The following is a 15,885-nucleotide window of genomic DNA, read 5'->3' on the forward strand; positions in this document are numbered from 1 at the left end:
ATCCTATGTACTCATCCCATTTTTAATGTTTCAGAAACATTCTCATTTGGCCACTGGTCGGTCCTTTGAGTCTCCTCGTAAGGACAAGCAGAAGTCTGCTCCCAAGGGTGAAGTATCCTCCCCAAGCAAGGCAGGAAGAAACAAATCATTGCTGAATACAGGAATCAGGAAAGGTGGAGGGGAAGATCAAAAAGCAAGGGGTGGAGCGTGGAGGGAGTAAAAAATCAGGAACTGGAAGAGATCCAGACCACTCACGACAGCATGCACTGCTCCCTTCAAGCATACAGGATCTGGTGAACACTGCACAGCCAGCTGGGACCACGCGGTCTGTGGTCTGAACTGTATGACCATCGTCAAATGTCAAACATAGTATAAACTGCACAGTAAATATCATAATAAGGTGTATCATTTCACACTACTATTGCAATAAGATAAAGTTACTTTATGCCGTTGTATTAATGTGATTGCCCAAATTATAAATAATCCTATAAATCTGTATCACATCAATGCATTACTGTTACACGTTAACTAGGTCTATAAAAATTAGATTATATGTCAAAGACACTTTATTAGAATGCAGCTTAGCTAAAAACAAGCACAGCAACACCTGGGTACAATACCACATTTAGCTTTAATAGATCTTCTAAGTACTGATCTTTGATAACAGCATCTTTTTAAACTAGTTGTAGGCTTTAACATAACAAAAACAAAGGAAGAAGTAGGCAAGATAATGTCAAATTTTAATCCTTAAAAACACACATGAAAATAGCTGAAAATCTCATTTAGAACTTGAAGATGAGGGAAGGTAGACCGAGAAGGAAGTGTGTTCTTCCTAACAAGGCAGGATTTGTACTTGTCTAGCAGCCACTCACAGCACAAACATCTACTTAACAATTCAAGAAATAACTTGTGGTGGCATACCCTCACTCATCTTTATTATGTAAAAATAAGCATCCAGCATGCTCAATAAGGATATAAGACACGTGCCTTGAAAGATTTTAGTACCTAAGGCACCATCCTATAAAGAGCTACTGTCTGATGCACAGCGCTGGCTACAGAGAGAGCACCATGGCTATAGCGCCCTACAAGAGGAAGAACACTCCTCCACTTCCACTTCTGCAGTACTGTTGCCTAATGTCACCTTTATCAAGTAATAACAACAGCAAGCTATTTTAGCTAGCGACAAACATTTGAAACCACCAATTTCAGGGCACGTATTTTTCCTTTTTAAGAAATTACTTCCCCTTTTGTCCCCCAACTGGCTACCAAGGTGCAGAGCAGTTGTGTAGCACGCACAGAGATGCGCACACACACGTACATACTCTGCCCCTCTTCTTTCTCCTCAAAGGAAAACTATGGGGCTGGTAGAAACAAGGTCTCCAAAAAACACATACTTTCTACCCAGAAATCAGGCTTCAGACCAATAGCATTTCCAGCCAGAGGAATTACTGGTGATCATTTTGGGTAGAATGGAGGAAAATGGTTTTTGTTTCCTCTTCTGCTTAATCCTCGAGCAGAATTCCCTTTGCACCAAAGGCAACTACCTTTTAGCTCTGCATAGTTTCAGCTGGAAGTGCATTGGTGCCAAAAGAATCATCTCTGCCTTGGTCCCTTGCTCTTAACCCGTGCCATCCTTCCTTGGCACTGGCACAAGGGTTGATCTAGGTGAAGTAACTGATCTGGGTTATCCATAACCTGACAGCATTTTACTGGCCCTTCTGGTGGCTTCTTTCTTTAGGTTTCTGCAGCTTTCAGGGTAAATCCAGCTCTGGCTTTAACAAACGCGAAGGGCTTTAGGAGTCCTCTCTCTCACCAGAGGCTTTACATAAGCCTGAACAAGACATTTTATCTCTGAAAATTAGCTTCCAGTTAATCTTTTTTATTCCTTTAATGTTATTAACCCTAACCTGATGTTAACATTAATGTTACCAAGTAATATTCACATTAAGTTGAAACTACTGCTCTGAGAGCGTGGGAGGAGAAACAGAACTTGGAAAGATCTCTGTTGCCAAAAAAATGTGTTGTAGTTAGCTCACAGACAGCGGAATAACAGCTACTGCTGTTCAGACCAGCACTCTGCACTCTCTACAACTATTCTTAAAGGCCTTGGGAAACATTCAGGTAATTAAATTTGAACCCCACAATTCTGAATTACAGTCTACCAATGCCAACAAAACACTCGTAGGAAATCTGAATGCAATGGAAATAGTAGCTCCTGATTCACTCTTCGGTTATGATGGCTGCCTGCACATAATGCCACTGCAGCTGTGCTGCTGTATGACATCTTGGTGGAAAAAAAAAAAAAAAAAAAAAAAGGATTTTATAAAAAAGACAAGCTAAAAGTACTATTCAAAATTTTCTTTTTAAGTGCATAAAGCTTTAATTAGCACTACTCAGCTGGAAAGCTTATAAATATTTGAATAGCAGTAAGATGTAGTTTACTTTTACAAATATCTTAGCATAAATTGGGGTCACGTGTAATTATCAAAATGACAGTATTCTCTTTGAGTTCATTTTAAGAGGATCGCATTTCCTGATCAGTGTTGGCAATAACTGATTTTAATGAGAGCCACTGAACCTTTAATGTACTTGCTTTTTATTCTTTAAAAGGATTACTTATATTCAGAGCTTCATTCATATTGGAATAGGCTGTTCCATATCACTTTTTGTGACAAGTGTGAGAGTTCTGTTTTATTCTGTGGTTCCACAGATAATTGGTGATGTTTAACTAAATATTAAATCTGATTCCCCATGAAGGTTTTAAACGTGAATTTTCAGTGAGTCTATAATGCAAGAGATGTTTTGACTATTGTATTTCAGATGTTCTTACCCTACCATTGAAAACTGTATTTAGGTGTTGAAGTTACAGATTTGTCTTTATATGCTACCAAGGTCGAAATGTTTTCCTGTGGAAAAACATCAGCTGTAATTTAAAAATAAAAAATATTTTAACTTATCACGATGCAGTCTTTCCAATTTGCTCGAGCTTCTTAAATACCAGATTTCATTTAGAAGAATCCTGAGCTGAGTAAAGCTCCTTTGTGACTACATATGCACTAACTACATGGGTGATAGGACTTCCCTTAAAAACTGTTATTCCCAGTTGCTGCTTTCTGATGATTCATAGAAGATTCACTTGCCATTACAACTCACTATCATTTAAAGTACCTTCAAGTCCAGAGCCAGCCAACATTGCCACTGTGAACTCCCCACTGGGGATCTCATTACAGAAAGAAATCAGGTGCTCCAGATTCTATTAATTTCATTCATAATTATCAGTGGATGAGATCCTCAACCTTGTGCGTCTGTGAACAGTTTCTCACTGTATTGTTTTGTACAGACTAACGTTTAGCCCAGCATAAGCTAAAGTGTTTTAACTGATTTCATGTGAAGGGGAATCTCCAGATGCCAAAGATTTACTTGCATAAGCATGCTTATTTGGTGTGAGATACAGAGTAAAGCAAACGTGAACTACACTTAGCAGAATTCCCTGTCACTCAGGAGGGTATTTTAATTGACCTTACTGTGTTCCTGTTACGCCTTGGAATTGCTCCTACCAAGGTTTTGCATTTGTGAAGAATACTTTTTAAATTTGCTTCAGATCCCATGACAACTATAGCAACAATAGAACGAGCAGACAGGGTTTACAGTTCAAACTAAGCACCAAACACAATCTCAAATCTGTTGTACATCCAGAAGGTAGACACTTGAAACAAATAATTTGTGTAGAGGGACTATATCCTGCATGGGACAACTTCCAACTTCTATTGAGGTAACACATCTGGTTTTTGAAGTATTCTTTACAAAAATATTCAAGAAACACCAGACTGATCCAGCAAGAATTCACGGCACAAATGCAGAGATTTTAAACCATCGGTCTAAAGAAACTACTATGACAGTAAGTTCAGTATAGACATTAACAGAATTGCACATTACAGACGCCTTCCCCTCCCACTTTCTGTAACATCCTCACATAGCCAGCGTTGCACTGGAAGTCGCTCAGGGTCAGCAACTAAAACCTACTCCAAATGCTCGGTTAGATCAGAATTTCTGTTTGTCAAAGTCATGGTAACTGTTGAAATAAAAATTAAAGAGTTAGGAACTGTAAGCAATTTGATATGTTGGAAGCCCTTCGGAACGGTAGGTAAATGGCACACTACAGGAGTCATTCACATCTCTCGGATGGTAGTTGAAAGTAGAATGAAAGTAACACTGAAGCACAAAGACAAGCCATTTACCCATTTTGGCAGCTGGTGCTTTGCTTTTGACTGCAGCAGCTCCACAGGCCTTGGCTAAGCTCGCTGTGCAACGTCGGCTTTTCCTTTTCTTTTGTTTGAAAAGTCCGAGTTCCCACTGGGGAAAAAGGAAAAGAATGGCACGTGTGATATGCTGCAACTTGCTGCCATCCTCTTGGATTTAGGATGGAGGGTCTTGCGCTGAGGAAGCATCTGTGGCTGTGCTCCTATCAGAGCGCAAGCTTTCTCATCTGGATTTAAACAGCGTATTATTCCTCGGTGTTACCGCTGGGTAAAGCGTCCTCAGAGCTCAGTGCAAGTCCCAGTCCTGTAACACTTACTTGGCTGTAACAGCTGGTGCTGTCACATACTTGCATTTCCATTTATATTGCAATCGCACCAATGCTAGTACTTCAGTTACAAACCTCTGCGCCATGAAGCATTATTAATTCCAGTCTAATGGAAGCAGACGGCTTACATCAGTTGCTCCTATCTAAGCCTCCATTCAAAAACCACCACTTCCTACAATCAGGAAAGTAATTTATGATAGAGACACCAAATCCCGGGACAGAACCCCTCCTTCCAGCAGGCACGGGTTATACTATTAGCTAAAGAGCTGTCGCTTTCCAGCGTGGCTCCTAATGCTTAAATGAGACTCTAGATTCCATCAGAATCTTACTCGGGATGGATTAATTTAAATTTTTTCCTGTTTGTTTAATTTCCTGTCACGGTAACCATGGTGATAAACTCTGCAGGAATTAACAGAATCATTTGAAATACATTAAATAGATAATGTCACCCAATTTAATGCGTGTGCCATCCTTCAGATATTAGCTTGGAATTATGTTAGTGTTGAGGTCCAATGGACTTCCACAAATACTATTAAACTAATTGATTGATCTACTAACAGTATGAAGAGACATTTGCTACCACTTAAAGTATAGTATTTCACTTTTCTGGACCAGTTCCAAAAGTATAGCATCTCATATGGGCAAGTCTCATAGCTTTCTATTTGTTTATTAAAGAGGAGAATTAAATCACAGAACTAGAGCATTATCCATGGTTATTAGCAACACGCTTCTGCTAAAAAGGTTTTAAGGATTTATTCAGCAGTATCAGTAGTAGTTCTATAGACTGCTTCTCCATTTTATGTTCTTCGCATTATTGTACAGTGTGGGGTTTTTCATAGTACTATTGTGCTATTTGCATGCACTTGAGTAGGTGACTGTGGTGAACTTGAAATATAAAGTTATTCAGGGAACGTATCTATACCTTGCTATATTTGGAATGAAAAATGAGGACCAGAGTTTGCAAACAAGAAAATAAGTAAGCTAGATATATCATAAACAGAATACAGGAAAAAAGATTCTTTAATCACAGGCAGCAAGACATCATTACCTTGGAGTTAAGGTTGCTAAGCAACTTAGCTGGCACAAAACCTACACAGCCAAAACGTTACTGTTAATGAACTATAAAGATGGTAATGTCCAAAGTAACATAGATTAAACTCATAATTAGATTTCATATACTCCCTTATCTGTACAAACCAGACAAGTCATAGTAAAAATACAGAATCTTATTCCCACTTTTCATTAAATTAATTTTTAATTTTGCTGAACCACTTATCACTGTGCAACAATACAGTCTAGAAAATATAATCCATAATGGATAGTAAAATAAATATCAAGCGAGGGCAGAATTTCAGACACATTTTCACTTACTACACATACTATGGAAAGCGTCTTACCTGAAGACCTTTTTTGTGCTGCTCCTTACTTCATTCATAAAAATCCTGTAGCGATCAAATTTGAAGACCTTTTAGGAATTTTGGCCTTTAGGTCTATATCCTGCTTGTTAATCCAGGTTCGTCAGTTAATCTGTCTTCGATACATAAAAATCACTTTGGAAACTATTAGCAGAAAGATGAAACAAGTAGATTATAATAAATCCCCTTAAAACACTCTGTGGACATACTGAATTTATCCCAGTGATTACAAATTGTGCTCTAGGTATTTACTGAATAAGCATTTGATGTGAAGAGGCTGAACCAAAATGACTAGAGAAGTTTATCATGTAGCTCTTAATTATAAAGTAAGTCAGGATATGTGAATCACAGAACAGGGGTGGGAGAGAAAGGAGACTACTTCAAAATTTTATTTTTTCCAGGAGCAGAGACAAAAACTGAAATCCTCCTCATTCCCATCAAAACAAAATCCTGCAATTTCAGGAACCACCTCCCTGACTTCCTTCACCATTGCCCACATCCTTGCACATGAAGTTTGTACGGAGCTGATGCTGGTGTCCCCAGAGTTTGAACCTGAACACTGAAATGCTGTGGCGCTGAGCTCCTCTCGAGGAGCAAGCTGCTAAGACAACCATCACTCATCCCGGAGCGAGCGGAGCTGGGTGGGCTGCGGCTGGACACAGAACCTTTCCCGCACCACGTGCTCCTCCTGCTGCTGTGCCTTTGCGTTCTGGGGTACTGTTATCAGTCTCTGTAGGAAAAAAAAAGGCAAATTCAAGACAGTGTTGTCTAACGAAGGTTATGTCTCGAGCAAAGAATTCCAGAAGTTCAAACAATGGCACTTACAACTTCAAAATTCAATTGCTTTACTTGATGAAATACCAAGATTTATTGCGTCAGTGTTCAGCTTCTTCAGCATGCTATTCCGTAGTTCAGACAGTGGGGATACATGAAATGAAAATGAGAATAAATTAATTTAAAGTTAATTTAGAACTTACGTTAAGCAACCTTATTTCCCTTATACCTTTGAACCATCACGGCTGCAACACTACTTAGGCTAACACTGTCTCTTAACTGTAAGGCTACAATTACTTTCAAACTATGCACTGTGTAACCCCTCAGATTAGTTTTTCTGGATCCTCGTTGCCTCAGTACTCATCCCAAGGGCTTTTACTCTCAAGTTTTTTCCTTCAGCTGGTCCACTGACCATAGAGCATCACAGCACAGCAGGGAGGGGAAGACATTAAGCATCCAGTGAAAGATTTCTGCTGACTTCAGTAAACATTAGATCAAGCAAATAACATGCATCAAACTATATTTTGATTAATGGGTTTCAGCGAGAACGTATTTCACAAGCAAAGCTTACAGAAACAAAACATCTATTCTTGTTTCTCTGAACTATCTTTTAGTGGATGAAGCAGAGAGTTAGAGCAACTTGGCAGGGATTTTTCTGTTGGTTACCAGCACCTAAACATGAGCCAGAGAACTATTACGCTCAATTCTCATATAGAAACCACAGAAGAGGTCACATAACTAGCTGCCCAGGGAGCATGGACTGTCTTTATAAAACCTGAAAGCGAATACAAGTCTTCTACATCCCAGCTGGATGTCTTAGTGAATAGATTAGTCTTATCACACAGAAACGGCTCGCCCTTTAATGGGTATCAACTGTCTGGCCTCTCTAACCTACTCTCTTTAACCATGCAGCTTTGAGTAACTTTTGGCTGTTGTGCCAGGTTATCCTGGTTTTGGCTGGGATAGAGTTCATTTTCTTCTTAGTAGCTGGTGCAGTGCTGTGTTTTGGGTTTAGCATGAGAATAACATTGATAACACACTGATGTTTTAGTTGTCGATAAGCTGTGCTTACCTTAAGTCAGGGATTTTTCAGTTTCCCACGCTCTGCCAGTGAGCAGGTGCACAAGAAGCTGGGAGAGGACACAGCCAGGACAGCTGACCCGAGCTGGCCCAAGGGATATTCCGTACCATGGGACGTCGTGCTCAGTATATACCCTGGGGGGAGCTGGATGGGAGCTGCAAATTGCTGCTCAGGGACTGGCTGGGCATCAGTGCGTGGGTGGTGAGCGATGGTACCGTGCATCACTTGGTTTTGTTGGGTTTTCTTCCTCTCACTAATTTTCTTTTTCATTACTATTTTACTATTATTATCATTATATTTTACTTTATACTAAACTGTTTTTGCCTCAGCCCACAGATTTTACCTTTTTCCTATCCCCCTCCCCATCCCACCAGGGGAGGAGGGTGTGTGCGGAATGAGCGAGCAGCTGCGCGGCGCCTCGTTGCTGGCTGGGGTTAAACCATGACACAGGTTGGGGCTCAGGCAGTTTGAACTTCCACATTTCTTTGGCATGGGTCTGCTCTTCATCGGATGACAGTGATCTGAATGCTCATCTTTCTTCTGTTACTGCTGTACTCAAAAGGAAAGACTTATTAATCTCTTATGACATTCCTCACTCAAGTGTAGGAAGTTAGGTTAATTTGGATTAAGAACTTTCCAAGCCCATGAGAGAAAATTATTTGTGTTAATAGCTGTGAACTATCCTCTGTGGACAGTTGGGTTTTTTCTTCGTCAGTATCATTTGTAAACACTACTTATAACCAAGCTCATTGTTGCACCTTATTTAAGAGCTGTTTAGCATAATGGCTTTCCTGTTTTCTCTCTATATGCTCAGGGAAGGGATGGAAGCCCTGGAAAAGAAGGGAGAAAAGAGCTATCGTTTTGGTAGCTCTGCAGTAATGAATAGTTATTGCTACCTTCAGACTACTTAGGTAAATGACCCATCTAGTAATTACCACATCCATGGAGCTGATTGAACCTGTGATCCTGTGTGGTCTCCCCCTCAAGGGCACCTGTTTAACTTTCAGGCAGAAGCAGTTATCTTTCTCTGATCAGAACCTGTTACTTCTCTTCCTCATCAAGGTATTGACCTGAAGCCTTCTTGTAAATCACGGTGATCCTTCTCCGCTGTTCTGAGTGCAATTCAGCACCTGCAGAACTCTTCCCTCAAAGGATAACAGAAAGGCAGCTGATCACGGCCTCACTTTGGCAGAGCGAGATAACAAATTTAGGAAAAAAACACCAGGGGAAAAGCAGATGAATGGCTGTAGGTGACTCACATACATGCTAATCAAACCAAGGTTTGTATCAACTTCGCACACTCCCGGATGGAGCAAGAATTTCTTTTCCAAAACGAGGGCTCTCCCTCCACTCACAGTTGCCTTTTTGTTCTTCCTGCTTAAGATGGAAGAAACAACTACGCGAGGCTGAAGTGAATCCATGGAGCATCCCGGCAGGATCTCTTTTTTTGTTTGCTCTTCCCTATGAAGTTTGTATTTCAAAGGAGTGGGATACCACACCCGCCACAGTCTGGTACCCCGCCCTGTGGCTGCATCCCACTGCAGAGTGGTTGATGCAAACTGCTGCTGCGATGGAGAGACGGGAGGCTGCTTGATGCAAGCAAATGTCGATTTATTGTACGCAATCACGAGTTTATATATGTTTCCAGAAGCTGCGCGCTTTAAACAGATCGGTTCTTTAAGCTAAGCATTACATCCTAGGCAATCCCTGATTGGTGGTTAACTACAAACAAAGGGCACTTTAAGTAAGTGTTTACAGTCATCAATCAACAGCAAGGTGTTACCTCTCCTCGGCGCCAGCCGTTCCTCATTCCCTTATCTTTTCTCGGCATGACTCATCCTGTTAATTGTTATCTATTCACATTCCTTGTCCTCTCAGGGTTTGTGGCCTACAAGCTCGAGCACATTCCTTTCAGCTAACTGATTGTTACTTACGGTCCTGATTTCCAGGCCCCCTGCTGCAAACTGCCTTGGACAGCATCAGGTGGACAGAAGAGAAGGCACAAATCGGCCCAGCACCATTCACCTCCTTCCCTTGTCCCTACCACTCAGATCTGCTCGTTCCACTTTGTGTGTCAGTTTTTTTGTCAGTAAAACAATTTCTCTCACCTACATTTCATTTGAAGCACCCCACAAGCAGACACGTGGAGCAGCTGCCCCTCTTGGGTTCATCCTGCCAAAGCTCTGACACCAGATGCCTTTCCCCACTTGGCTGTGACACTGTGTCACACACAGGGATTTGCATTAGCTCCTAAATTTCTGCAAGAAAGTCTTGCTCAGCCAGCAACTAGAAGGCTTGTATAATGCTAATTCCCTGTTCCTCAGCTGCTCCACGCTCCCCTAGCATCTCACATAGCAAGCCGCCTTTTGAAACTTCTGCCTGGCAGCCTGCTCCAGTCTCCAGCAGAGAACCTGAAAAAATACATTTCTTTCCCTGTAATTCCATTGCGACATTTCCTGTAGTTTCACAGAAGACAAGATGAAAAAGAAACAAAAAGCCACGAACAACAAGGAGTTCTGTACTAGGTAACAATTCAAGCTGCAGCTGTACAATAGAGGACTGTTGGGAAGGCAGTTTGTTATCTCTGCAAGAAACAGCATGCCACATCGCAGTCCTATCTAGATACTGCCACTCTTACCTACGACGTTTCCACTGCCTCGCTCAAAAGCCTATCAAGTGCTTCAGCGTATTTTTCCTTTATACTTAACTAACATTTCAGAGCTCCAACTGTGGAAGACAAGTTCTATTTCATCCTCGTTTCACATCCCAGCACCTTCTTTTACACTATACAGGTGTTTGGGGTTTTTTCCTTCCGAACTTTCCCTCTTGTGCAGGACGGTGAGCTGCAAATTGTATGTGAATTATGCACTCATCGCTCCCCTTCACCCATTTTAAATGTTCTGAAGAACTGTTTCTCCCTTACAGAAAATACATTACGTACATGAAATGAAAATCAATTACATAAAAGTTAAAAGAATAATTTATCTCCAAGAATATTTTACACACTATACAGTACTATTTCCGTGGGTACACAGAAGGAGCTTTGCTATATTATCTGCAGGAGCTGCTGAGGATTTTTATCCTTCTGATCTCATAATCATCACTACTGTTTCTAATTCCAGATGGTCGCTACAGAAAACCTTGCAATACGTGGCGAAAATGACATACCCTAGATTCCATATCAGCTTCTGTGACAGGCTTGGTTTGTTCAGTGGGTTCCCAGCCTTTATGATTACATGCTTACGTGCCTTTCTCAGCCATTGCCACCAGTTTACCGACTGTGTCCAGTTCTCAGTAGCCTACACCGGAAACAAGGCCAATGCTTTTGAGATATCAAGATTTTTTTATTCTAGACTCAATCCAAAACTTGAGGTTTTGAGGTGGTTTTTTTGTTTGTTTTGGTTTTGGTAGGTTTTTTTTAATGAAAAAGATGACTCACTGTGGAGGGCTGACCCTGGCTGGATGCCAGGTGCCCACTGAAATGGCCCTATCACTGCCCTCCTCAACCAGACAGGAGAGCAAGAAGAGAGCAAAAGGCTCATGAGTTGAGATAAGGACGGGAAGATCACTCAGCAGTTACTGTTACGGGCAAAACAGACTCGACTTGGGGAAAATTAGTTTAATTTATTACCATTCAAATGAGAAAAACCCCACCTTCCTGGATAGGGAATGGGGGTTGAGGCCAGTTCATCACACGATGTCTCTGCCGCTCCTTCCTCCTCACACTCTTCCCCGGCTCCAGCATGGGGTCCCTCCCACGGGAGATGGTTTTCCTTCCCAGGGGCTGCAGTTCTTCATGAACTGCTCCAGTGTGGGTCCCCGCCACAGGACGCAGTCCTGCAGGCACAGCCGGCCCCAGCTGGGGTCTCCGCGGGGTCCCCAGCCCGGCCCCCTCTCTCCACGGGGCCACAGGCGCTGCCCGGAGCTGCTCCAGCACAGGCTGACCATGGGTCACAGCCCCCTGCGGGCACCCACCTGCCCAGGCATGGAGCCCTCACCGGGCTGTGGGGGGGGATCTGCTCCCCCGTGGGCTCCATGGGCTGGGGGCACAGCCTGTCCCGCCGTGGGCTTCACCATGGGCTGCTGGGGAACCTCTGCTCTGGCACCGGGAGCTCCTCCTGCCCCTCCTGCCCTGGCCTGGGCGCTCAGGGCTGCTGCTCCCACCTAGTGTCACCCCTCTCTTCTGCTGGCACAGATTTCCCCCCTCTTCTCAATATGCTATCCCATATGGAGGCGCTGCCGCCATCGCTGATGGGCTCGGCCTCGGCCAGCAGCAGGTCCATCTCGGAGCCGGCTGGTGTTGGCTCCGTGGGACATGGGGGAAGCTTCCAGCAGCTTCTCACAGAAGCCACCCCTGCAGCCCCCCGCTACCAAAACCTTGCCACACAAACGCAGTACACTCACACAGAGGCAGAACTTGGATTTCAGCACCAGCCAATTAACTCTTTTCCTGTTCATCAGAATTTCCAAAGTGTGCCTATGAAATCTTTGCTAGATCAAATGGGTATACTTCTTCCTGAAAAATGTTTCTAGTTTGAGTAGCTGACATATTCTAAGAAAAAAAAATAATTGCAGAGCTTGCACCGGCTATAGTTTGATGCATTTTGTGCCACCGTAGAATTGCATCTCAAATTCCAACTGTGCACTAGTGCTTTAAGCCAAGAAATGAATCTGACTGTACAGCTTTGCAGCTTTAATGGCTTCACATCGGATTATACAGGTCTCACATACTGCTTCACTGATGTTACAAGCAAAATCTGCTCAGCCATTTGAGTTACGAGTTCCAGCGATACCCTTTTCTTTACAAATGACTGTACCCTACATTAACTGCAAGAGTAGGTGTTAAGTTTTATCATACAATTTAAAACCATACTATTGCAATTTATTCCACAGAGCTGACTAAGCTTCCTGTGGGAACTGGTGATGAGCTCCATTCTGCAAGTGGCAGGTGGGTAGAAATAGGAACAATGTTGACCCTGATACTGAAGCGTTAACTAGAAGTTACCCTACTTCACAAGATTATACTATACTTAAAAAAAAAAAGTAGCTATGTTGTACCTTCAGTCATATATTTTTAATTTTAACTTTGTTTCTAAAGTATAGCGAGCTTCATAAGAAATTTTATTTGTAATGGCTGAAACCATGTTTTACCATTTTAGGTTAATACAATCAAATTGAGTTTTCTTTTCTGTTTTTGCAGAAGAAAATTTTATCCTTAACACACCATCAGTAAAATGTCAAGTTTACATGAGTGATGGTAAAATGACAGTATCTTATTTTACAAACCAACGCTCTCAAAGTAGTTCCATTAGCACAGCAACAATAAATGCAGAGCTCACAGAAGCACCCTCCAGTCTGGTAAATATGATCATTATTTCTCACTTCTTGTTGGTTTGTACCTGCAGCCACAGGAAGAGCAAACTGTTGACCAGTTCCAGTGTAAGTCCTGGCACTGACTCTTTTTCCAAGTTTTAATTCTTACCTTTTACCAAATAGACAGCGGAACAGCGGAGGCTCTGCCTGCTTCTCTCATTCCAAGATCCAGCTGGTGTTGCACCATTAGCAAAACGATCAGTACAATGATTTGCTAGAGGCTTTTTGGTGGCTTTTCACATCTGACCAATATACTTGGGTACGCAAGACCAGAAGGCAGGCCAGTTATCCTGAAACACACTACTGCAATAACAGTAAAGCCAAGGCATTATTTCTTAACAAAGAAACCTGTCTACTTATCTTCCTCCATCCCCCCAAAACAATCCACCCCGTGCTGACTTGTTCAGGAACTTTGCCATTAGTAAGAAGTGGTCTTACACAAAGATACTGTTCTTGGGTTTCTGAACTGTTGAATGATTACTAAAAGGAGAAATGAAAAGCATTGGAAATATTTTCTTGTGCATATTTATTCTAGTTACCCAACATGTTTATGCACAGTTTCATTATGTTTAACATAAGCTGGCTGTTTTGATATTTTTGTTTTAATATATATTGCTATTTCATCTCAACTTTAAGTCTTATTGTTTATTAACAACTGCTGTTAAGTTAAAAATACTGAAGATATACCAGTTAAAAATGTTGAGCCTTTAACCACTAAGCTATGTGTTGGGTAACAGAGGGTTTGGGGGACATTCAAATATTTTGTTACAATTGTTTGGGGGTGTGGGGCAAAAAGGGAGCAGTACAAGAGGAAACACTGGTTTGAGTGTTTCTGTGCATGTGTTCCAGTCCTCTGCTCTAACAGTATTTCCTGAGCTTTGCTCAAGACAGTCACTGGCACACACAAAGAACCTTTGAGTGTTACTTTTAAGCCAGTAGGGCCTGTGTTTTGGGCACAGAAAATAATAGAAACCAAGGATTCATTGGAAGGTGTTAAGCCATTGATTTCAGCTGGATTCCATTCAAATACATGGATTCATTAGGCACTCCAGATATGAACTTCTTGGACACAGATAATGTGTTTGCACTACTACAACAGCATGTTTTACACAAAACGTCATGTGTGTGCTTATTTTGCTCAGGAATGTACTTTCAAAATAAATCTCCTGAGAGCCTCCGTTTACCTGTTTTGGTTCACATTGTGGACCATTTTTGGTGTCCACTAACTAGTTTAAGATGAAACTAAATCAGAAGCACACATCCACCATTAATGGGCATTTAGTTCACAGAATGAGATCTTAACTAGTTTGATGCAAACCCCACCCCTCCAAAACACATACAGTGAGTACCTTGAGCCTGCAATGCCACCTCTTTGTTTCTGCAGATCCACACCCGTTTGCTCCACACAATTTGCTAACGCAGACACAGACCCCAGTACTGAAAAACTCTTAGAAGAGCAGATTGTATTTTAAGACTTCTTGGGGTGGAAGCTAGTTCTTGTACTTGCTTTCACTGTGCCCAGAATAAGATGACTCCAGTCTAGATCCTAAGAATTTCTTATGTTGCAATAGTTCTAAAACCTAGAAATATGACAAAAAGATAATAAGCTGCAAATCTGGAATCAAAGTAGCTTCTGGGTCTTCAACTAAAGGGGGACTGAGGCTGCCAAACAACAAAACTAGGAGAAAGCTCCTTCCCACTGCAGTGCTGTAGGAAAAGCAATTAAATCAGGTGTCTTTTCTCTTTCCATTCCTACTGTCAGAAGACAGAACATCTGACTTACTAGGTCAGCATGGTCCACAACACTTTGCAAAATAACAAAGACGCAAGTACTTTCTTATTGCTAAGGCATGCCCTTTCAAAATTACGTACATATAAATCACACACCCATCAATATATATATTGATTACATTTTATACCGTGCTGAGCACTTTCGGAGATACTGTCATCAGCTGGGCAGAGCAGGGAATGTATTTTAAGTGATAATACTTATGAACACTAATGCATGTTTTCACAAAAAGCAATGCATCTTCCGTATGTGCCAATTCACCGCAGCAAGCATTTCTGACTGCTGGTTTGTACGGTTCTAGCAGAGTTAACCTGACCTTGTTCTTCAGAGAACTAATTCAGCTGAAATATGTAACTGTTCTCATCTGACCCCACCTTCAGTCACTTTCCACCTCCCACACTAAACTACGGCTATTTTGTCATCATGAATCTCTGTTGAGTGGGACTGCACATACAATAATCACTTTTTGTGAGAAATTACAGATTAAAAACCTAATCAGGGAAACCCATTTTTGTGCATTTTAATACTTCTAAATCCATATAAACCCAAGCGAAAACATATAATATATCAAGCTTTTTTTCTGCTTTCAGGGGTGGGTGGAAAGTCTGTCTTATTTTAAAGAAAGCTTTCTACTATTTCATAAAAACAGGCAAAATAGGGCATGATAATGATATGGCATTTGGGAAAAGGTATGTATTATTTTAAGGCTAATGTGATAAATTGCTATGATTAAGGACTTCAAAATGGCTAGGTCTAATGCAGCTGCTCAGGTGAGTAAGGGTAGTATGATGGCTGCTCCTGGTTCTTTTTGAGAAAATGCTGTAGCTTGACTAAAGCTCTGGTGACAGAATGGGCTGGTTGCCACTAT

This window comes from Falco biarmicus, chromosome 12 (assembly GCF_023638135.1).
Source record: "Falco biarmicus isolate bFalBia1 chromosome 12, bFalBia1.pri, whole genome shotgun sequence".
Classification (NCBI taxonomy): Eukaryota; Metazoa; Chordata; class Aves; order Falconiformes; family Falconidae; genus Falco; species Falco biarmicus.